We start from the raw sequence: 24,365 nt of genomic DNA on the forward strand, positions 1-24,365 counted from the left end.
CTGGCTCAATGGCTCCCCTTGTTTAATCACTGACACCCAGTGTCTCCAACCCGGGGCCTAACCCGGCCTGGCACAGTGAACGTGAGAGAGAGACACATCCAGCTCACTGGTGAAAGAGCAGCTGAAATTGGGTTTGACTTCACCAAAATCCAACTCTCCAGAGAGAAGTAGCCAGTTCAGCCCTTTGGTCAGACAGCTTCAGTGAGGCCATATTCTTAAGTGCTTACCAGATATCGAAGCATTCTAGTTTGTTAGTAGGCAGCATCTATAATGATTCATAAAAGAGCTATTTTTTCCCGTAAGTTTTGGGAGCCCCTGGGTTACAAAGCTCCTCCTCCAATTCTTTCCAGCTGCTCTCCTTCCCTCCCCTGCCAGTGCTGACGGGGAGCTTGGTTGAGTTACATTCCGAAACACAGCGACAGCTGGGTACTCGTTAGCACTTAAGTTTCCACTGGTCTCTGTACAAGGAAGATGGTGAGTAACCAGACTCTGAAATTGGAAAAGGGCACATGTGTGCCCCCAGTCCTCATACCCACAGTCATCTTCACGGAATGGAGGCAGGGCTGTGCTGTCTGGCCTCAGTGCAGGGGGGATGATGGCCTGTAGCCTGGTGTGAGAGGACTCTGGAAGCACTGAAGGGCTGACGGTCCTCTTGGGCTCCCAGTGCCCCTCTGCACAGACTCTGTTAGATTTGGTGCTGCTGGGGAGAGGGAGTGGAGGTGGGCAGACCCGTGACTCGCCGTGACTTTCACCGGATGAAACAAGGGAATGCTGGCTTTCCTCCACAGTTGTGCATTTTTAGAGCCTGCCTCACAATGCAGAATGTAATCGTTTCTCCATTTTCTCTCACTTACATCCTCAGTTTGATTTTCTTACAATTTAGGTATAATATTTATAAAAAATACTGGTTCTGAGTTCCAAAAATGGTTTTAAAATTTTCTTGTTATGGTATACGTATTTTTAAAATGTGCCTGGTACATTAGAATAAATATATATAGTGCGAAGGGGCCACAGAGATCACGGAGTTCTCTTCATGAATAGAGAAGCAAATTGAGGGATTGAGGTGCCATGACTTCTGGAACATCACCTGACTACAGTATCATTCTGAAAGTGGTGTGTGACCTCAGGTCTCCTTTTTCGGGCCCCAGGGTTCTCTTTAGTGCACAAGGAAATTTAACATATCTCTTTCATAGAAAGCATTAGGTCATAACCTCAGTGACGTAGGACCCTTGAAAAAATATCTAATTAAATTAGTTTATAGTACAAACAAATGGAAATCAACCTGGACCTAGATTCTGAGTGTTCTAGAGTGTAACTTACTTTTAGTTTCCTGTTATGGACTTGGCAACAACAAACATATATATATATATATATATATATATATATATATATATGAAATAGTGAGTCAGCCCCAAGAAAAATATTGGGTTAGCCAAAAAGTTCATTTGAGTTTTTCCATAACATCTTGCAGAAAAACCTGAGTGGACTTTTTGGCCAACCTGATATTATTAGTGGGAATAAGTTTTTTTTATTCTATAATAGGAATAAGGAAAATTGAAATAATACCATAAACCCCTGAATATTCCGTATAGGAATATGGAATGATTTTGTGACTGATAATTGTGTTGTCTTATTTTCTGATGAGAGTTCTAAGTTCTTAAAATGAAATAAAGTCATCAGCCTGAAACCTTTTCACAGTATCTATCAAATTCTTGTATTTTTTTTTTTTTTTTGGATTTAGAAAAACAGACGGACAGAAATCTCCAGACCCTAGAAGGCAGGCATCACTGGGGTTCCCTCCCTCTGTACTTTGCACAGGGCTGCCTGTGAGCTGTTCGGTTGATGTTTGGATGTTTCCTGGTCTTCTGTTTTGCTTGAGTAAGGGGAGGAAGGGGCCACGACTGGCCTGGCCAGGCCCTCAGCAGTCAGGATCCTTGTTCAAAGAGAATAAGAAAGAGTTCACCTTTGAAACCTAACTGCGAGCTAAACACAATGTGTTGTAGAAATTTGATTTCTGGTTTAACTGCTGTGTCTAAGACCACGGATGCCAATGCCCTAGAAAGCTGTCAATCTGAAATTCTCTTTGAAAGTCAGGTGACTCTCTTTATCCTTTTACACAGGCATGAACCATGGGCAGCTGGACACTCAGAGCTGTCAGCAGAAAGGCTTATACCCTTTATAGTTGTATAATATATCTCCTTTTTATATCTCTTTGTAATTCTGCATTGATCAGCTGGAACATGGAAGCTATAAGAATCTCAAGCCATACTATAATACTGTATATGCTGAGAATTCTCTGGGGAAAACTCATATTCTTGATTATTTCTTTGCTAAAGACACTGACCAAGATAAAGTGATCCCAGAAACACATGGTCTGCATTGACAAGTGTAGCGTGCATGCCAAGTCGCTTCAGTTGTGTCCAACTCTTTGCGACCCCATGGACTGTAGCCTACCAGGCTCCTCTGTCCTTGGAATTCTCCGGGCAAGAATACTGGAGTGGGATGCCGTGCCCTCCTCCAGGGGATCTTCCTGACTCAGGGATCAAACCCATGTCTTCTGTGGCTCCTGCATTGCAGGCAGATTCTTCACCACTGAGCCACCAGGAAGCCCTGACCAGTGTAGACTTGTTCTTAAGTATCTGATTATCTACACATTCAGGAACCAAATCTGTGTAACTTGTATTACTGGTGTTAAAACCAATCATTATAATAAGGACTTTCTTTTTAAAATTAAAAACAGGGATGCCTATCATTGAACTCAGAGAAAATAACATTTATTATAAAAGTGAATGTCACATCCAAAGCCACAGTTGATATCAAGTTTCTTCTCCCAACTCCTCCCCCACTCCAGCCAAGATCCTTTAAAGAAGAATGGAGAGAACAAATTTCATAGGCACTGGGGTTGTGCTTTCTAAGGCATGCAGTATAAAAATTATTTTAGGGGCAATAAAACAGGAAGATGGCAACTTTGGAAATCAGTTAGTGAAAAAACCAAAGGCCTCACCTAGGTTTAATGTGCTATAAGTAATAAACTGTGTGACTTGGCAAATGAGTTAGCCAATCTCTTTGAATCTCAGTCATCTCATCTGTGAAGTGGGACTAATAAAATTTTTTTATTACACTGTTGTTCTAAAAATTTACTGAGATGCTGCTTGTAAAGCGCCTGGCTTATAGGAGGAATTTAATTAGTGCTCATTTCTATCCTATTAGCAACTTGGATATTGCTTTTGAATCGTATGTTGCATTTTCCCTGAAAGTGGTTTTTAGGTTTAGCAGCTTTTACTGGCTCAATCAGAAGCTCCAAGGGAATGACTTTGGCTGAGTCAAAGATCTGTTCCCAAGAAACTGGAGGAATGAGCACTTGTCGGCCTGTCCATGAAGTATAGGAGCATGGGTATTGCCCTAGGTTCTGACGCTCAAATGGACCAACACCAGTGCAGTAGTTGCCGGTACCTGCCCGGTGCTGTATTATTTCTCATGTTCAAGATCATCATCTTGCAACAACTGGAGATAAACTAATTTTTTGAGTCTGTGGAAGGTCTGTAAATTGGGTACTCTGTTGGCATTGGACAGAGATGAGGGTACGTGTGGGAGTCAAATGAAGAAACAACTTCAGGGAGGATGTTAACAGTAGGGGCTCCTGCTCACAGAACACAGAGCTTGTGTAACACGCCGCTGCGGAGCTGCGTTTCAGTGGGGACTAGGGCACCAGATGTGCGCAGCTGTGCAAGGGAAGCTGACCCCGCCAGAGCAAGGAGAGCCACACGCCGGTTGTTTTCCTTCTGAGTGAGAGGGAAGGGGAAATAAATCTCTCTCAGCAGAGAAAAACAACATTGTTAATGTTTATTATTTATCAACTTATCCTTTTCTCAGATCAAGTCGAAATGGGCCATTTGTCTTTAACATGCCTTTCCCGATTTAAAAAAGTACAAGAGCAATCTTGCAAAAAAAATTTTTCAATTCCAGTGGCCTGTTGAAAACAGTCTCCATTTATTCAGTAATCAACATTTGAAAAAGCACATGCTTTTCTTGAGGATTTCTTAATGTCATGTCATGAAAAGAAATGAGCGGCTGATTCTAGCCATGGAAATAGTGCCTCTATAACTGTATATATTTTTTTCTCTTAAGAGAAAAGTTACTTTATTTAAACTACCACCAACAAATACCGTTGCTAATGGTCATGTATACAGTGGGACTAAATTTTCTCTGGGGTAGTTAGTCCATTGAAACTGATCTGCTGTGACTTATTCTCTGCTGTAAGTAACATCATGGTTTCTAACAAAAAAGCATTGAAAACTTTATATTATTAAGTAATATTTATACTTGTGGGACTGTTCTTAGGAAAACCAATGCTTTTGTCACTGAGTTAAAAGTAAAACACATCCTGGCAAGATATGAATAGAAGAAAGATAGTTTAAAGAAAAGTTCAGTTTCCATCTATCAAGTGTTAAGCTACCTGGGAAAGTTGATTAGAGCTAAAATATTGCTTAATTTCAATCCCTTTAAAACTGCTTTCCACTGTGCCTCTATACATACAGAATTGTATAAAAAATGTAAAACACATAAGGCTGTATATTGTTTTCTGAATATGTCTTAGTTTTTTATAATTAATTGTAGTGACAACTCAAGTTGGAAGTATATTAGTACATTATGATCATATTAAAAGAAAGATTAGTAGGAGAATAAAATTAGCAGCAAAATCACCTTTTCCTTCCTGCTGTCTCATTTGAGGGGGAACACAGGAAAAGGTACTTGGTTTACACAAAATGGGTAAAAAATACCTTTTCAGTTGCAAACTAACCTTTAAGTCTCAGCAATGTAAGCACATTGTATGATCCACAAGGGGCTGAGTGAGTTCCTTCCCTGTGTAAATACTGCACATCAGCGTTAACATCTGAGAGGTGAAGTGATAAAGTTAGACAACTGCCCTGGAACACAGATGCCATCTCCCAGGGCCCATGATTCCAGGGCATAGAGACAGTGTCGGCATACAGGGCTTTTGCAGTAGTGAAGGACCACTGCCACCTGTGGACCGCAGTGAGCATCAGCGCCGACATGCTGCAGGCTGAGAACTTCCAGTGATGGACAATGACTGCAGAATCTGGGCCACCTGTTGACTCTGATGGTCTAAAATTTTCCCAATAGCAAGTGTTGTCATGGGTACTTTTGTGGCCTGGGGTGGGGCATTTTTTTCACAAATCAAGAAGTATCCTTATAACCACACAAAGGATATGATTGTCTTATATTAATATAAAGTACAGAGCAGGCTTCTTGAATTAGAAAACCGTTAAGGGACAGGTATGAAATGTAGCTGTAAATGGTTAAGAACCATAAGAGCAGGGAATTAGAGAACACATGCTCATTAAAAGGCATTCAATTTTATTAAATTTTTGTAGGGGAGGAAGACTCCTTCAGGTAGCACACATTTGTGGCTCAGATTCAGCCTGCAACCATCTAGCACTGGAGGTCAATGGGTGGACATACAAGATCCCAGGTGACAATTGTGACCCAGGAACAAAAGTCTAAGAATACCTTATTCACTCATTCACTATAAAATATTTATTGAATGCTTGTTTTATTTCAGGGATCTCTCTGTATTGATAGACAAGTTACAAAAATAGATATTAAACAAGTAATTACCCAAATGGAATTATCGTCGTAATAAATGCAATGAATGAAAATCCCAGATAGCTATATACAGTGTTTCATAAAAGTTGCTTGTTTATGTCACATCACTATTTTATGTTCTACTAAGAAAGATACAACCCTGTCAATTGAACTATAGCCCTATGCTTTCTTAATTATAAGAAATTAATACTCTATGCTTTTGATACATTGTATTTCACACTTGAAAGAGTGCATTTTAGATTAATTGCAACACTGATTTTTTAATCACATATCACTTGTTGTTGCTGAGTTTTCAGTCATGTCTGACTCTTTGCAACCCCATATACTGCAGCACGCCAGACTTCCCTGTCTTTCACCATCTCCTGGAGGTTGCTTAAACTCATGTCCATTGAGTCGCTGATGCCATCCAATCATCTCATCCTCTGTCATCCCCTTCTCCTCCTGCCTTCAATTTTTCCCAACATCAGGATCTTTTTAAATGAGACAGCTCTTTGCATCAGGTGGCTAAAATATTGGAGCTTCAGCTTCAACATCAGTCTTCCAGTGAATATTCAGGACTGATTTCCTTTAAGATTGACTGATTTGATCTCCTTGCAGTCCAAGAGACTCTCAAGTCTTCTCCAACACCACAGTTCAAAAGCATCAATTCTTTGGTGCTCAGCTATGTTTTAGTCCAGCTCTCACATCCATGCATGACTACTGGAAAAGCCATAGCTTTGACAACATGGACCTTTGTCGGCAAAGTAATGTCTCTGCTTTTTAATATGCTGTCTAGGTTGGTCATAACTTTTCTTCCAAGGAGCAAGTGTCTTTTAATTTCATGGCTGCAGTCACCATCCACAGTGATTTTGGAGCCACAAAAAATAAATTCTCTCACTGTTTCCATTGTTTTCCCATCTATTTGCCATGCAGTGGTGAGACTGCATACCATGATCTTAGCTTTTTGAATGTTGGGTTTTAAGACAACTTTTTCACTCTCCTCTTCCACCTTCATCAAGAGGCTCCTTAATTCCTCTTCGCTTTCTGCCATAAGGGTGGTGTCATCTGCATATCTGAGGTCATTGATATTTCTCCCTGCAATCTTGATTCCAGCTTGTGCTTCATCCAGCCTGGCAGTTCACATGATATACTCTGCATATAAGTTAAATAAGCAGGGTGACAATATACAGCCTTGACATACTCCTTTCCCAATTTGGAACCAGTCCATTGTTCCATGTACAGTTCTAACTGTTGCTTCTTGACCTGCATGCAGGTTTCTCAGGAGGCAGGTAAGTTGGTATGGTATTCCCATCTCTTGAAGAATTTTCCGGTTTGTTGTGATCCACACAGTCAAAGGCTTTGCCATAGTCAACAAAGCAGAAGTAGATGTTTTTCTGGAATTCTCTTGCTTTTTGTATGATCCAGTGGATGTTGGCAAATTGATCTCTGGTTACTCTGCCTTTTCTGAATCCAGTTTGAACATCTTGAAATTCTTGGTTCACGTACTATTGAAGCCTAACTTGGAGAATTTTGAACATTACTTTGCTAGCGTGTGAAATGAGTGCAATTATGTAGTAGTTTGAGCATTCTTTGCCATTGCTTTCTTTGTGATTGGAATGAAACTGACCTTTCCAGTCCTGAGGCCACTGCTGAATTTTCCAAATTTGCTGATGTATTGAATGTAGCACTTTCACAGCATCATCTTTTAGTATTTGAAATAGCTCAGCTGGAATTCCATCACCTCCAATAGTTTTATTCATAATGATGCTTCCTAAGGCCCACTTGACTTTGCATTCCAGGATATCTGGCTCCAGGTGAGTGGTCACACCATTGTGGTTATCTGGGTCATTAAGATCTTTTTTTGGGTATAATTCTCCTATGTATTCTTGCCACCTCTTCTTAATATTGTCTGCTTCTGTTAGGTCCATTCCATTTCTGTCCTTTATTGTGCCCATCTTTGCATGAAGTGTTCCCTTCATATCTCGAATTTTCTTGAAGAGATCTCTGGTCTTTCCCATTCTCTTGTTTTCCTCTATTTCTTTGCATTGTTCAATGTGGAAGGCTTTCTTATCTCTCCTTGCTCTTCTTTGGAACTCTGCATTCAGATGTGTATATCTTTCCTTTTCTCCTTTGCCTTTCACATCTCTTCTTTTCTCATCTATTTGTAAGGCCACATCAGACAGTCATTTATCCTTTTTGCATTTCTTTTTCTTGGGGATGGTCTTAATCACTGCCTCCTGTACAATGTCAGGAACCTCCGTCCATAGTTCTTCAGGCACTCTCTCAGATCTAATCACTTGAATCTATCTGTCACTTCCATTGTATATTCATAAGTGATTTTATTTAGGTCACACCTGAGTGGCCTAGTGGTTTTCCCTACTTTCTTCAATTTAAGTCTGAATTTTGCAATAAGGAGTTCATGATCTGAGCCACAGTCAGCTGCCTGTCTTGTTTTTGCTGACTCTATAAAGCTTCTCCATCTTCAGCTGCAAAGAATATAATCAATCTGATTTCAGTATTGACCATAAGGTGATGACCACATGTAGCGTTGTCTCTTGTGTTGTTGGAAAAGAAAGATATAAATTAAGCAAGATATTGCATTGAGAGTTGCACTTAGAGTCATCAGTGTTCATACTTTTCTATATAATGTCATTCTCAGATCATCAAGAGAGATGGGGAGCAGAATTTCTTAAAGAGTACTTCACTGTTGTCTAGAATTTTCTTCCCAGTAGCTGACACTAATGCTCTATTTAGATGCTGGTGCTTTCCTCATCTTACTAAAAGATGTCAACAGAAGCTTCTCAGACATTCATGAGGACTTCTACTCTTTCCTCAAAGTGTCTTTACATGGTGTGTAGACTGAAAAGACAGGGGGCTTCAGTGTGGTGTCATGTTGCCGAGGCTGTCACCGAGTCACTCATGTGCTGGCATGACAGTCATGTCAGGATGCCCATGTGACCTGACCTGAGTGAATGTGGAAAACCCCCTTGTTAGGAAGTCACATCTAATTTCAGAGATGTGAAAATATACTAAAATACAGGATTCATGAAATGCAGTCAGATAATGATCTGACCTGATCTTTAGGACCAGAGAAATTCTCTTAGAGAGGGTGATGTTTAGCATTAGACCTGAAAACTAAGTAGGTATCCTGAAGCTGAGATGGAAGAGTATCATCCTAGTAGAAGCAGGACCGGATGATGGAACAGACTAGCAGGAGCGCTCACCAGGCCACCAGACTACAGGAGTGCGCAGCATTTCCAGACTGGTCAGGAAAGGTGGCCCCTGCCATCTCGGGTTTCTATTGCAGTACTTTGGCTCTCCTCTTCCTGAAGAAATGTAAGTAGGTCCCACTTTCACTGAAGCTGAGGCGATTGTTGAGTGCAAAATAGGACAACGTACAATCAAACTATCACTGGTTTGTTTCTTATTACTGCAGCTACGTCAGAACCTGGCAGTTGTGGTCCTCTGAAATTCCAAAACCTCATCAATATGTAGCGCAGAACAAGTGAGCTCCATGTGAAGCCCTTTTAATATCCTGTCCCGCCCCCTAGGAAATTGTCTTGTTTAATAATTGACAAAAGAAAGCCAAAGAGAAACAAACTGGAGAACGCATGAAAATATGTGGGGAGGAAGGCTGGAGGCCAGTCCGGAGTCATGCCATGTAAATTCTCTGTGAAGGATTTTGGTCTTCATCCCCAGGGATGTGGGAGTTATTGAAAAGTTTTGAGCAGTGAAATGACATACTCACATTTGCATCTTCACTCTGGCTGCTATGAAGCGAATGGATTTTGGGGAATGAGTTATCTTCTCTCTGGGCAAGGTAGAGTTCCTTATTCATGTAGCAGTCTGGATTTCAAACATCAGTGAACTGGCTTTTAGGCATTTTCTCAAAAGGTGTATGTAAATTATTAATCAAAAAATCATTTGGCAATATCACAAAGCTGGAATAAACAGTTAACTGTAATAACAATGTATCTGCAAGCAATCAGTTAAATGGAGTCTTCAGTAGTTTTATTTCTTTACTATTTTGTTTTGGATGAATGAGTTCAATAATAAATGAACAAAATCAGGATTTGGGGCCAAAAGAAAATTTCCTGTGAAACTTTACTGTGAAACACAATGAGAAGAGACTCAGCTTAGTATGTCATGTGAATAAACCCCCAGATAACACGCTGTAAACTGAGTCTTATTACATAAAAGGATGTTATGACATTTAGGTATTAAACCATTAATGGCAGTTTTGGTTTAGTTTGTAGTAACTACTTTTGTTGGAAAATAATCAATTTCATTTTAGGAGCACTGAATGATGAGAGCTGGTGGCAAAAGTGGGCTTTGGCTTCTTAATTATGTCACCTAAAAACCCCTGTATACTTAGCATTTGAGCTAGGTACTCTTCATTTCTTCTAATTATTTTAAACACTTTTTGGGGTAAGGACATGATTCTCAATTTATGAGCTTTACCTGAGGATTCCGATTAAATGAAAATAATTTTAATAATAATGATGAAAGCTAATCCTACCACAGTCTTCCTTATTATGAGACCAGGAACTGGTTTAATCTTCATACGAGCCACAGAAGAAGGCACTGTTATGATCCAGTTTTTATAAATGGGGAAACTGAAGCACAGAGAAGTGAAGTAGTTTTGCCCAAGGCAACAGCATGTATAGGGAGTGTGGAATCAGAATTTGGTCTTAGGGAATCTAGCTTCAGAGACTATGGGTTTAACCGCTATAGACATCACCTCTTTAAAAGTAATGCTTTTTGAAAAGTCAGTTTATGATATATACATCTATGTACACACAATATTTTTCTTTTAAACATTTTCATAAACCCCTTTCACTGGATCACCCCAACAGAAAAATATGGGAGATTTCTGAAACCGAATCCAACTTTACGGCATGAGATGAGTAAAGTTTAAAAGCAAGCAGATGTTTGCAAAGCATATAAAATTCAAAATTGCCCTTCACTAGACATTATTTGGAACACAGGCATAATTCTTTTCAAATATGATTTTTTATCTAAATGGTGTCCCTTAAAACTTCATTTTAACACCCAAACGATCCCCAGCTGTTCGGGGAGATTGGCCCCCGCTGGGTCTGTTTCCCAACACTCCCCATATTCCACCATAAATATTCATGATGCAGTGCTGCTACTCCCCAAAGGGAGGCCAGGCTTCGTTTTTATGAACTCCTCTCAACTGGGATTAACATCTTTCACCTATTACCCAACTCCTGAATTATGGTTTTGTTCTGCTGTGCTTTCCATTTTCTTTATTTTTCCTGATATCTGAGAAGCCTGAAGAGAATGTGGAGTGTGAAAGAAACTTCTAATCCCAGGAAGTTGGCCCAAGGAGTATACAAAATCAATTTTTAAAATACAATATCTTATTCTAACTTTACACCCAGACCACTGTGAAACCACTGTTTTCTTCCCTTGCCAGATTTCCTAGGCAACAGCACTGCCTTTGTGATAGGTTTGTAAATTTAATTTGAGGGCTTGGGATGGGGATCATGGAGCTGTTCAGTGGAGGGGATGCTATTTCCACAGACAACACATGCATGGGCTACTAAAATGATGATTTTCCCCCCATGTGATTTATATTTGAATGTGTTTAGATTCCAGAAAATACTACAGTTAACTCTGCCTTTTGGGTGATTGAAAGGTGGCAGGAGAAGTGTGAATTTTCCCATTTCTGCAGCTCTTTCTCTCTACCTCTCTCACTTGTACTTTCTTATATCAGGTATACTGTTTGTTGTATTTCTAACACACCCTTATGCACCCAGAGATGCTCTTGACCTCATCCAGATCAAAATCAGGGAACTATGGCAACTTGCCACATCAGTAGGAAGAATCCTTGATCTTTGACATTAAACTTGAGTTCTTATGACTGCTTGGCACTAACCAGTCAGATATACTTGGAAACAGCATTTAACTTCTTGATATATCTGTTTTCCCATTTGTGGCATAGGGGAAACACCCAGTTACAAAGCCTTGTTGTGAACCATAAGAGATGTAAATTGAGTACTTAGTGCAGACCTAAGTAAGGAATTTTAACTCCTTCTCCCTCTGTGTGACACCAGCTATCTAGGTGTTGGAGGAAGAAATAAACAGTGGAAGACTGATGGTGGCCCTTAGCACACTGGGCATAGAGGTCATCTCCCACATTTCATGGGTTTGCCACATCCTACAATGCAAGAGGTCAGTCTATGAATGTTTTGAAAATGTTGTCCAATTCTGCAAAGGTTTCTGCCATTGTACAAGTGGGTTGTGAGGAGAGGAGGACTAAGTTAACTGCCCTGCATGAGTTGGTTAACTACAGAGTTTAGTGGGCAATACCTTCCAGCTGATCTTTCTGTAAATGGTACCCTTCTCACTTGGAAACCCATTGGAACCAACCATTTACCACAAGTCACCCTTTTTGACCTTGCCAAGTCTCTACTGCACATGAAGAGATGCTGGAAGAACAGTTACTCAACAAGGATGGATTATTGAGTTCCTGGAAACGAACTCCAGAAAGAGACACTACCAACATGCTGACTGCCCACGTCAGAAAAACTGGCTAGAACAGTCAGTGAACCTGAAATCTGGAGGCAGGATTATGGAGTCACTTAAGACATGAGGTCTACAGTCAGCCTGCTGGGGGTTGAAAGCTGTCTGTGTGGTGCCCAGGCACTGTGACATTGAGCAAATTCCTTAACCTTTAACCCCAGGTTTCTAATTGCAATAAGACCTGCACCTTATGGTTATGATAGGGATTAAATGAGATACTCCAGATAGAATATCTAGTACACAGGACACAAGTGGTGACACAATGTGTGCAATTTATATTAGCCTAAAAATTATTTTTGAAAGAACTAGTTGAGAGCAAACATCAGGCACCATCTTATTCTTATGCCTGGCTACTTACTTGACCATTCTGGCAGGGCTTTGGGCAGATTGCAACAAAGGTATTGAGTGTCCACTGAATATAGAGTACATTTGTAACAAAGCTGAAGGCTGCTTTATATTTTAAGGAGTGATACTCTGTGGGTTGCTGTGTGGGGAGGTGAATAATGTGTGCATTTGGAAGGCACAACAGTGTTTTCCAAGGTGTGCACATGGAAAGGTCATTTTTAAAATGTGAAATAGCAATTGATATATGCGGAGCCTGGTGCCTCTTGGAATTTCATTTCTGAAACATAACTGTCACCCACCAAGCTAAGACGTCTGCTGTTTCAATCTCAGGCATCTTCAGGCTTACCTTATTATTTTAAGGCATGCTACAGTGTGTATTTGGAGCATTTCTTAAGCTTTTCTTGCTTCCAGGTACAAGAGTTGAATCCCTCTTGGGCTGTCTCATAGTCTCCTACACCACTGAGGAATCCAGTCCAGGGAACGGGGGTGTTGGGGCGGGGGGAGCGGGTAGTGAACATTGTGTAGATACATTCCAGTACCATCTGACTGATCATTTTGCATCAATTAAAATTAACTTAGCAGAGTGGCAACAATAATAAAATTGCTAAAATGAGGTGTAACAGTGTAGTGATTCTGACAAACCTGACATAATAGGGTCAGAGACTGAAGAGGAGGAACCTCATCATCACCTCCGGCCACATTCCCACCTTATCTGTTTGTCCCAGTACATAGGCCTATAAAAGAATATTCTTTGAGTAAGAGGCAGACATGTTGGATGAAGAGACTTGTACAGTGTCTGTCACCCATTTGATCCTGTGGACTGGCTTTGAACCTCTTTTGATAGAGGATGAGTGTCAGAAATGGCCTGAATTTGTGGGAAGCTCTGGGTCCAATCTGCATTATTTTGGCTTCAGGTCAGAAAGTGGGGCACCAGCGAGGTGAGAGAGGCCAGTGTCCTCAGCCCTGCTCAGAATCTAGCTCTGTCCTGCCTTGTGGAGAACTAGCAGTTCTTGGACTCCTTCTAGAACCATTACTCAAAGTGGCACCATCAATGTAGTACTGGGGTGGTTTCTACAAGTAGCATCACTTGACATTGATAGGTTCAATGAGAAGAGAAGAGAAAAATCAGAGGCCAATAGTGACTGTAGCTGACAAAATGGTTCACTCTGGGGACTCTAGAAAACACTGGCAGAAACTTTGAGGATGTCTCAGTTCTTATTTGGTGTGTCTAATTTGTGGGGAATAGGAACTGCTAAAAATTATTGTAACTTAGGTGTTTAAATTCGGTGTGACCTTAATTTTTATAAATAGAATCTTTGGAAGAAGAGATGTATTATTGAAACCACTTCCAGAGGATTCTTTTAGACTGAAGCAGAAAAGGATTGTGGGTTATGTTTACAGAGTTAGTAACCGCATGGTATTTCTTAACTGCATCATTCATAAGTAAGGTATTGTGTGTGCGTGCTCATCAAAGTCAAGTCAAACATTCACAACTTTCTAGATAATATTATTCATGTGTTTGGTTTTATTTTTAGAAGACCTTTAATGTAGTGGTGAATCTCTGCAATAATCTGTAGTGAGATGGTGAGTGATCTGAAATACTGTTGTTCCATGCTGAAATGTGTTGGCTATTAAAAGAGCTGTTCAATTTAAAGATCTTTCCTGGTCTGTTCCCACTTCTTGAAATGTATTCATGTTGTGAGGATAAAATGGACTTGCATGTAAAGTATCTAGCACTGTAGATTCTGAATAATTGGTAGACCATTACCTATAAGTTATAAAGGGCTTTGCATACTATATCTGTAAAGGCAGGATTGTAGGTGAGAAATTCTGTTTTGAAGCTGGAGGCTTACTTTTAGAAGATTGGGTAGCAATGTCTAGATGTAAAGGAAACTCTGCATGCACAACTTAGAAATGCAGCCGTTGAATGTGGCGGTCATGTTCTGGAGTACCAGTCTGTTCATAGATTCTTTCTCTGGAAACTGCTCCCACAAATAACCTCTCCATCAGAACTCTGGGAAGCCATGTCATTCCATAATCTGTTCCCCTAACCACAGGAGATGGGATGAAACTGGTCATATGACTTGACTTGGGCTAATCATGCTGTACTCTTAGGGTTTGGAAATCAGGGCACCGAGAGAGATAAAGTGGTTTTAGCTTGGCTTCCACCAAAACTCCAGGCAAGGATTTGAATGCAACAGTTTATTTGAGAAGAATTTTCAGGAAACATCTGTAGGGAAGAGAAAAGCGAGATAGGAAATGGAAATATGCCAGTAAAAGGGAACTCATCAAACACCAGTGGGGACTGAGGATTAATCCAACTAGAAAATTTAGTGTCTGAGTTGTCCCATCCTATAGGGCAAGGAAACCATGGCATTTATTCATCAGCTAGTGTTGCCTTTTGGTTAAAGGCTATTCCCAGGAGGTGCTAGTTTACAGGCATGCTGGGGGAGAGCAGGACCAAATAGCCAGAGATAACGTTGGGCTCAGAGTTGTAGGTACTGGCAGGAAACTGGGCTGGGTTTCAGGAGTTTTAAGCACAGAAGTCTTCAGGGCTAAGGAGATATGAGAAGGATGCTGACAGAACCTGATTCCCAAGTCAATTTTGTGTCAGGAGACGAGTCATCTCAACAGCGGGGGCTGAAGGCAAAGCTTTAGACTTTATGTAAGCTGATGAAAAGAAAGCTGGTCTTGAGACAGAAGGTGAAGAATGTAGTAGTAGGTGTACAGAGGCAAAGAATGGGGCCTGTGGGTCCTGAAACTTAGGGAAGGCGAACTCTGTTAGTGAAGACGCTCAGTTCGCCTAAGACTCAGCTGTTTCACTTTCCTGTTTCTGTACAGTGTGAAAATTACTGGCCCCTGCTTTTGCTCCTGCCTATCTTAATTTTGCTAACCTGAGTGGCAACCATTCATAAGCTGAAACAGACTTTGCTTTCTAGAAAGAACTCCAGAGGTATTTTTAGTCTCACTCTTTAGAACTGTAACATGCCCCCATCAAAAGGCAAAGTCTGTTTTCCTTCCCCTTGAGATTGTGTGGGTCTTTGTGGCTGCCTTGGTGGATGTACTATGGCAAAAGTGATGTTGTAGGACTTTTCGACACTGAGGCATAAAAGGCATCTGTTCCACCTCAGTGTACTTGTCCTTAGAATCCAGCCACCATATTGTAAGCAAGCCTCGGACATATGGGGAGGTCACTAATAAACATTTTGACTGATCGCTTCAACTGAATCCTACTTGGCAACCAGTGTCAATCCCCAGAGGTATGAATGACAGATCTTGGACATAATTCTTGGCCCTAGATTTCAAGTTACCCACTCTGACACCATGTGGATCAGATAGGACCTATCCTCACTGAGTTTCTTCCAAATTGCAGATTTCAGGTCAAAATAAATGTCCTTGTTTTAAGTCACTAAGTTTTAGGGTGACTTATCACACTACCTTGATAAACTGCAACACAGGATAAGGTTACCTATGTGGATTTATTTATCTTTCAAATAGTTTGGCATGTTATAAATGGGTGGTTAGGCAGTTACCCATGTATTAAAGCTCCCTTGCCTCCTCCCAGCCCATCAAAACTCCTAGGGGGAGTTTGTCATGACGCTCTCTGGTTGAGAGCACAGAAGCCGAACCAGCAGACTCACCTGCTCTCATTGCTCCACAGGTGTCATACCCTGGAGAACTCAGAAAGTTCTTTTATTGTAGCTGCCAGTCATCATGCCTAAAGTTTGTCAGCAACTTTGCTTTTCACGCCTCATCTCATTTAATTTTTGCCAAAATTCTGGGATATAGATAGCAATTTGTCATTTATAGATAAGGAACCAGAGATTCAAGCAGGCTAAATGACTTGCCCAAGATCACACAATAAGTGCCAGAATTGGGGCTTGAATGTAGTTCATTCTCTTCCCACATATGATTTCTTTCTTCTGTGCTACTTTGCCTTAGCCTTGAGGCCCTTGAAGGACTTGGGGTTCATAGTTTGTTTTTAATCCCATTTTAGCCATGTTCTGCAACACAGCTTTGCTAAGTTGGTATGGTAACATAACCAACCATCATACCTTTTTATGAGAAAATACCTTTTGAGGTTAAAACTTTTTGTAACATCATAGATTGGGGTGCCTTGCTTATATTTGGGTATGTGTGTGCTCCGTTGCTTCAGTCATGTCCAACTCTTTGTGACCTCATGGACCATAGCTCACCAGGGGCCTCTCTCTATGGGTGGAGTGGGTTGCCATTTCCTTCTCCAGGGGGTCTTCCAACCCAGGGATCGAACCTGTGTCTCCTGTGTCCTTATGTTGCAGGCAGATTCTTTACCTGTTGATCAATTAATGTATATTATATTAATTTAAAAGTATATTATATAGTTATCGATATATTACATACAAATCACATCAGCTAAATTTTTGTGTACATATCATATGTATATAAAATATGTATATGTGTATAAAATATGTACACAAAATTTTTTAAATTAATTAATTTATTTTAATTGGAGGCTATTACTTTGCAATATTGTAGTGGTTTTGCCATACGTTGACATGAATCAGCCATGGGTGTACATGTGTCCCCCATCCTGAAGCCCCCTCCCACCTCCCTCCCCATCCCATCCCTCAGGGTCATCCCAGTGCACCGGCCCTGAGCACCCTGTCTAAAATTTTAACTTCCATAATTAGTATGTAACATATAATATACATAACTATAATTATATATAATGGTTTGTCATTCCCTTCTCCAGTGGACCACATTTTGTCAGAACTCTCCACCACGACCCATCTGTCTTGGGTGGCCCTACATGGCATGGCTCATAGTTTCATTGAGTTAGACAAGACTGTGGTCCATGCGATAAGTTTGATTAGTTTTCTGTGACTGTGGTTTTCATTCTGTCCACCCTCTGACAGGTAAGGATAAGAGGCTTATGGAAACTTCCTGATGACTGTGGGGGAAACCAGGTCTTATTCTGATGGGCCCAGCCATGCTCAGTAAATCTTTGGTCCAATTTTCTGTTGATGGGCGGGGCTGTGTTTGTGTTTGGCTCCTTATTGATAAATTCAGACTTAAATTGAAGAAAGTCAGGAAAACCACTAGACCATTCAGTTATGACCTGATTCAAATCCCTTACAATTATACAGTGGAAGTGATAAATAGATTTGATAGACACAATGCCTGAAGAACTATGGATGGAGGTTCATGACAAGAGGCAATGATCAAGACCACCCCAAGAAAAAGAAATGCAGAAAGGCAAAATGGTTGTCTGACAAGGCCTTACAAATAGCTGTGAGAAGAACAGAAGTAAAAGGCAAAGGAGAAAAAGAAAGATATACCCATTTGAATGCAGAGTTCCAAGGAATAGCAAGGAGAGATAAGAAAGCCTTCCTCAGTGATCCATGCAAAGAAATAGAGGAAAACAATAGAATGGGAAAGACTAGAAATCTAGTCAAGAAAATTAGAGATATGAAGGGAGCATTACATGCAAACATGGCCACAATAAAGGACAGAAATGGAATGGACCTAACAGAAGCAGAAGATATTAAGAGGAAGTGACAAGAATACACAGAAGAACTACATAAAAAAGATCTTCATGACCCAGATAACTATGATGGTGTGATCACTCACCTAGAGCCAGACATCCTGGAATGTGAAGTCAAGTGGGCCTTAGGAAGCATCACTACAAACAAAGCTAGGGGAGGTGATGGAATTCCAGTTGACCTATTTCAAATCCTAAAAGATGGTACTGTGAAAGGGCTGCACTCAATATACCAGCAAATTTGGAAAACTCAGCAATGGCCACAGGACTGGAAAAGGTCAGTTTTCATTCTAATCCCAAAGAAAGCCATTGCCAAAGAATGCTCAAACTACCAGACAATTGCATCCACCTCACACACTAATAAAGTAATGCTCAAAACTCTCCAAGCCAGGCTTCGACAGTACATGAACAGTGAACTTCCATATGCTCAAGGTGGGTTCAGAAAAGGCAGATGAATCAGAGATCAAATTGCCAATATCGGCTGGATCATAGAAAAAGCAAGAGAATTCCAGAAAAACACCTAACTTCTGCTTTATTGATTACACCAAAGCCTTTGACTGTGTAAGTCACAACAATCTGTGGAAAATTCTTCAAGAGATGGGAATACCAGACTGCCTTACCTGCCTCCTGAGAAATCTATATGCAGGTCAAGAGGCAACATTTAGACCCACACATTGAACAATGGACTGGTTGCAAGTTGGGAAAGGAGTGTGTCAAGGCTGTATATTTTCACTCTGCTTATTTAACTTATATGCACAGTACATCATGTGAAATGCTGGGCTGGATGAAGCACAGACTGGAATCAAGAGAAATATCAATAAGTTCAGATATGCAGATGACACCACCTTTATGGCAGAAAGTGAGAAGGAACTAAAGAGCCTCTTGATGAAAGTGAAAGAGGAGAGTGAAAAAGCTGGCTTAAAATTCAACATTCAAAAAACAGAGATCATAGCATCCAGTCCCATCATTTCACAGCAAATAGATGGGGAAACCATGGAAATGGTGAGAGACTTTTTCTCCTTGGATTCAAAAATCACTGCAGATGGTGACTGCAGCCATGAAATTAAAAGCCGCTTGCTCCTGGAAGAAAAGATATGACCAACCTAGACAGCATATTAAAAAGCAGAGACATTACTTTGCCAACAAAGGCCCATCTAGTCAAAGCTATGATTTTTCCAGTAGTCATGTATGGATGTGAGAGTTGGACTATAAAAAAGCTGAGTTCCAAAGAATTGATGCTTTTAAACTGTGGTGTTGGAGAAAACTCTTGAGAGTCCCTTGGACTGCAAGGAGATCAAATCAGTGAATCCTAAAGGAAATCAGTCCTGAATATTTGTTGGAAGGACAGATACTGAAGCTGAAACTCCAATACTTTGGCCACATGATGAGAAGAATTGACTCATTGGAAAAGACTCTGATACTGGGAAAGATTGAAAGGCAGGAGGAAAAAGAGATAACAGAGAATGAGATGGTTGGATGTCGTCACTGAATCGATGGACATGAGTTTGAGCAAGCTCCTGTAGTTGGTGATGGACAGGGAAGTCAGGCGAGCTACAGTCCATGGGGTTGCAAAGAGTTGGACACGACTGAGAGACTGAACCAAACTGAAGTGTGTATAAAATATATATAATTATATAAATATAGAGAGTCTCTTTTTGGTGGAAATTACTAATTTATTTGCATTATTCTACAGAAAATTAGACCATGCTTCATTGATGTCTCATAAGAATGAATGTCATTCTTCTAATCTATTCAGGATTTATTGATTGCTTGCTTGATTTTAAATCCTATTTTGAAATAATACCTAGATTTACAAAAGATCTACAGAAATAGTTTCTAGAGATCTAATATTCCTTCACACAGCTTCCTCAAAAGTTAAGATCTTACATGTGAATTTAACATTGGTACAATGCCATTGGACTTCACTGGTGGCAATACCTTTATCCAAACTTCTGACTGTGTTCAGCTTTTACCAGTTTACCACTGATATCCTTTTTTTCTGTTCCAGGATCTAATCCAGGATACCATATTGCATGTAGTCACCATGTTCATCTTCTCTAGCCTGTGACCATTTCTCAGTCTTTTCCTTCTGTTTATGACATTGAGGCTTTTGAAGAGCATTTGCCAGGTAGTTTGTAGACTATATTTCAGTTGGGTTTGTCTGTTGTTTTCTCACTATGAGGCTGGGGTTTTGGCTTTTCTGGAAGAACACCACAGAGTTGAGCACCTCTGTTCTCTTCTCGTTTTGTCATTTCTAGAGTACGTGATATTTACATGTATTCCCACTGGCCAGGTTGACCCTGATCTCTTGGTTAAGGTGGTGTCTGTTGTATTTCTTCACTCTAGAAATGCTTATTTTTTCCTTTCCATACTTCTGTTAGAAGTGAGCCACAAAGTCCAGTGTATACTGGAGGAGAAAGGAATTACCTCCTGGAGGGAGGGTTTCGACCAGTCAGTTTTTTATGTGGCCATGGTAAAGAGCACTTTTCAATCCTGAAGTAGTCATAGGTCTACCAAATTACCAGCCCTCTGGCTAATAGAAACACTTCTGGGCACTCAAAGCTTGAGTCATCTACATCTTTGAATTCTTCATCATGGGACATATAACCTACAGACGGATGCCCACACTTATTGGCTACATGATTGAGAACCAAGCTGTAAGTATTCTAAATGTTTTCTCTTCACTCCCATAAAAAAGGGCTCCCTCTTGTCTCTTAAATCTGTAAGTATGTGATGTTTGAAATACAGCATATATAACTTCATAGATTGTTTCTTCACATGTATAGAGTATTTTTCCACTGAAAGGAAGGAGTTATATCTCTTTTGTATTTAAATTTTCTCTGGCACCTAGAACATAATAATAATTACTATAAATATTATAAATCATGAAATTTATAAAATATAAAAATATAATTTTATTTAAATGTTGTTTGCTGTTTAGTCACCAAGTCATGTCTGACTCTTTGTGACCCCATGGATGGTAGCCCACCAGGCTCTTCTGTCCATGGGATTTCCATTTAGTTTATTTATATTTATACAAATATGTATTTATAAACAGATACTTAAACTTGTAAATATAAAAATTAGAAAAGTTGTAAATATTACAAAATAATAATTCCCATTGATTAAATACTTTCTATGTGCTGTGCACTGTGATAGGTACTTTACAGTCTTTATTTCTAATCCTTACAAAAATATCTATGAGGGAAGTATTATAATTTTACAACAGTGGTATCATTTTACAGGCTAAGGGAGAAATCATCTTCACCAGGATAGCATGGCAAGTAGCAAGGCTGGGATTTGAACTTAGGGCTCTTTGATTGTTGACTATGAACCTGGTGAATGTTTGTAGGTTGACTGATTAAAATTGAGTAGGGAAATAACAGAATTTGAAAATTGGACTAGCAATAAGTATTTCAAAAAACTGCACACAATCACACATGATTGAAGAAGACAGGTGTTAGGCTGTACTTGCTAAAGGTTAGCTGCCACTTCAAGTCAATCAAAAGAATTTTCCTGACATTCAGGTTGATGCATGTAAACAGCAGCTCCTTCCTGAATGCTGTGAGCTTGGGGCCCCAGCTGCCACTCCTTGGTGCCATCTAGGAAGGTCTGTATTTGTTAATCATGTATGCTTTATGTGCTCCATGAAAAGTGATTCCCCTGACTCATGAAGAAACAGATAATAAATAAGAGAGTTCCTAAAATATCTTCCGAAATCATAGAAGGGAAAAGCAAAAAGTCACTATAGGATTAAAGAGATTAACATTCCCATATAATAATCAAAGATAATATTAGAGATGAAGTGTAAATTAAACAGGTAAAAACTAATCTCTCTGTGTGTACGGATGTGTGTGTGTGAGAGAGATAATATGAAGAAGTGTAAGTATGAATCTCAGAGTAAAAACTCATATAGCTTCTATACAGCAGTATTGCTTCTCTTTGTTATCTAGAAATCGGCTTTTGATTTTTATGTGTGTCCCTTTAATACTGTGGGATACTTAACTACGCTTATTATGTGATATTTCTCCCCTACTGAATCATGTTGAGATGTGCTGGGGATGCTGGTATTGGCCTGGGAAGCTCTTGATGTTGGCCTGTCCTCCCAGGTCCCCACAGAAATATCTGGTGTACCATCCATAGTGTCCCTTTGGGTTAGTAGGTATCTGTTGCTTCTCTACCCTGTGTGGGGTAAAGAGATCATCACAAGCTCATTTGCTTTCAAATCAAGTTGGCAGTTCCATCCAACAAAAAGGGCTAGACACCCTTAATTTTGTCCTACAGAAGTAGAAACTTTGGCTCAGAGAGAATTAGGTGGACAAGTTGGGCTGAAGACCTCAAGGCCTGGTCTGTCACCAGTGTGGTCTCAATGGGGTAGAAATTCTAGGGTGTTAAACCTGCAAGGAGATCCAACTAGTCCATCCTAAAGGAAATCAGTCCTGAATTTTCATTGAAAGGACTGATGTTGAAGCTGAAGCTCCAATACTTTGGCCACCTGATGCAAAGAACTGACTCATTAGAAAAGACCCTGATGCTCGGAAAAATTGAAGGCAGTAGGAGAAGGGTATGACAGAGGATGAGATGGTTGGATGGTATCACCGACTCAATGGACATGAGTTTGAGTAAACTCCAGGAGCTGGTGAAGGACAGGGAGGCCTGGCATGCTGCAGTCCATGGGGTCACAAAGAGGTGGACACGACTAAGTGACTGAACTGAACTGAAACCTGTAAGCCATGCAAGATGCGAGTCCCATGAGGAAAATGCGAGTTACCATTCTGACACTGACTTGAGGATTCCTGGATTCTTTTTCTGTATTTTCTCCTCCTATATGTCAGCCTCCTCCCACTGGGAGACATCATGGATATCCTACTGTCCCGTGGTGGGGTTGTCTCCCCTGCAAGCTGCTCTGAATGCTGCTGGGATGGAAGTGTCATGCGCCATGTGTGCTGACAGCTGCCGCGGAGCAGGGCTGGCCGTTAGGGCTTGGTTCCCGAGTGCTGCTGCTCCACACATACCCAATTGCCAATCCTTCCCCTGAAACACAGGCCTTTTAGTTTAGCCATGGTGAGGTGTGCATAACTGAGCCTAAAGGACAAACACACAAAACTCTGCGTGTCTGCTGCCCCCCAGACACCCAGCACCCACCCTCCGCCTCTCCTCTCTTCCCTTCTCAATTCTGTAATTTCAAAGTGAAAACAGAACTCTTACACTGCTTTCTTTCTCTTAGAAATTCTTGGTCCAGGATTACTATCTTTCACCCTTTCTTCCCCGACATAGACAGCACCAGCCAGTCTTCTCTTTTAAAGCACTAACTTGAGACATAAAGCAGTTCTCATTTCTACTTTTGGGCGGGTCTAGAAAGTGTTTGAAGACCCCAGGTTACGCTCAGCAAGCCGGTGCCCAGTGGGTCGAAAGGGTGCACGGGGCTGGCCCTGCTTCTCAGCTTGGAGCTCACTGATTTGCTACAGCTTATTCTGTTACTGCTGAGGTGGGGGCAGGGAGGACTTGGATTAATAAAAGCATGAAATAAAATACACGTGTAAAATGCGGCAAATAACAAGGAAGGGTGTGGGGTGAGGAGTAGAGGGCCGAAGAAGCTCATTGTGTTAGAACTGAGGTTTCTGTGATCTCTCCTGTGGTTTATTGGGAAATCATGACACGAGCACCCTAAGACATTCACTGAGAACAGTTGACTGATAGGTCTCCAAATGAAAAACCATGCGTGAGAAATTAATTTCCAGGTGTGCGTGACCATTTAATTTGGATGTTTTCCCCTTGGCTAATGTATCCACAGGAACAATTTTTATGATGTGATGAATGTACTATTTGTGTCACTCACTCTCGGTAGGTGCTCTTCGATGGGGTTTGGGATAAAATCCTCTCTCAGCACAGGTAAAGGCCTTCTTCAAGGATTTTGTATTTATTGTAAAGTATGTCTAAGCCTTTTGGAAAATGCCAAAGAACTTGGCCATGTTCCATGTGAGTTCATGTATTGTATGAAAAATGACTATTAACTAAAAATGTCAATATACATGTTACTATTTTATCCTAAGGTTATGAGAACACAAAATAGCAAAACACTTCTCTGCTGCATAAAAACAGATGCTGCATTCCAGGTGCTGTGGTTTGTGATTATCATCGTCATTGTCATTATAAAGCAGTTATAACATATCTGAGCCCCATCAGAAATTGTATAGACACAGGTCAGCTTCCTGACATAGGTGCTAAGTGCATGTTTGATATTTCACCTACCTTTAATCTATCTGTTAAATGAGTAAGGTTGTCTAGACAATTTTGTTTACACGTATGTTGTAAATTTTCTGTGTTTCTAAGTCACAAAGAC

General features: G+C 40.5%; 1 long non-coding RNA gene across 1 annotated transcript in view; it reads left to right on the forward strand.

Moving 5' to 3' along the window:
- The first annotated feature begins 388 nt into the window (after window positions 1-388).
- The window catches only part of LOC122453379, a 62,886-nt gene continuing 38,909 nt past the window's right edge, over window positions 389-24,365 (forward strand). The window contains exon 1 of the long non-coding RNA XR_006273026.1: window positions 389-474. This is a non-coding gene — a long non-coding RNA (uncharacterized LOC122453379). The remainder of the gene's footprint in view (window positions 475-24,365) is intronic.

Source organism: Cervus canadensis, chromosome 14 (assembly GCF_019320065.1).
Source record: "Cervus canadensis isolate Bull #8, Minnesota chromosome 14, ASM1932006v1, whole genome shotgun sequence".
Classification (NCBI taxonomy): domain Eukaryota; kingdom Metazoa; phylum Chordata; class Mammalia; order Artiodactyla; family Cervidae; genus Cervus; species Cervus canadensis.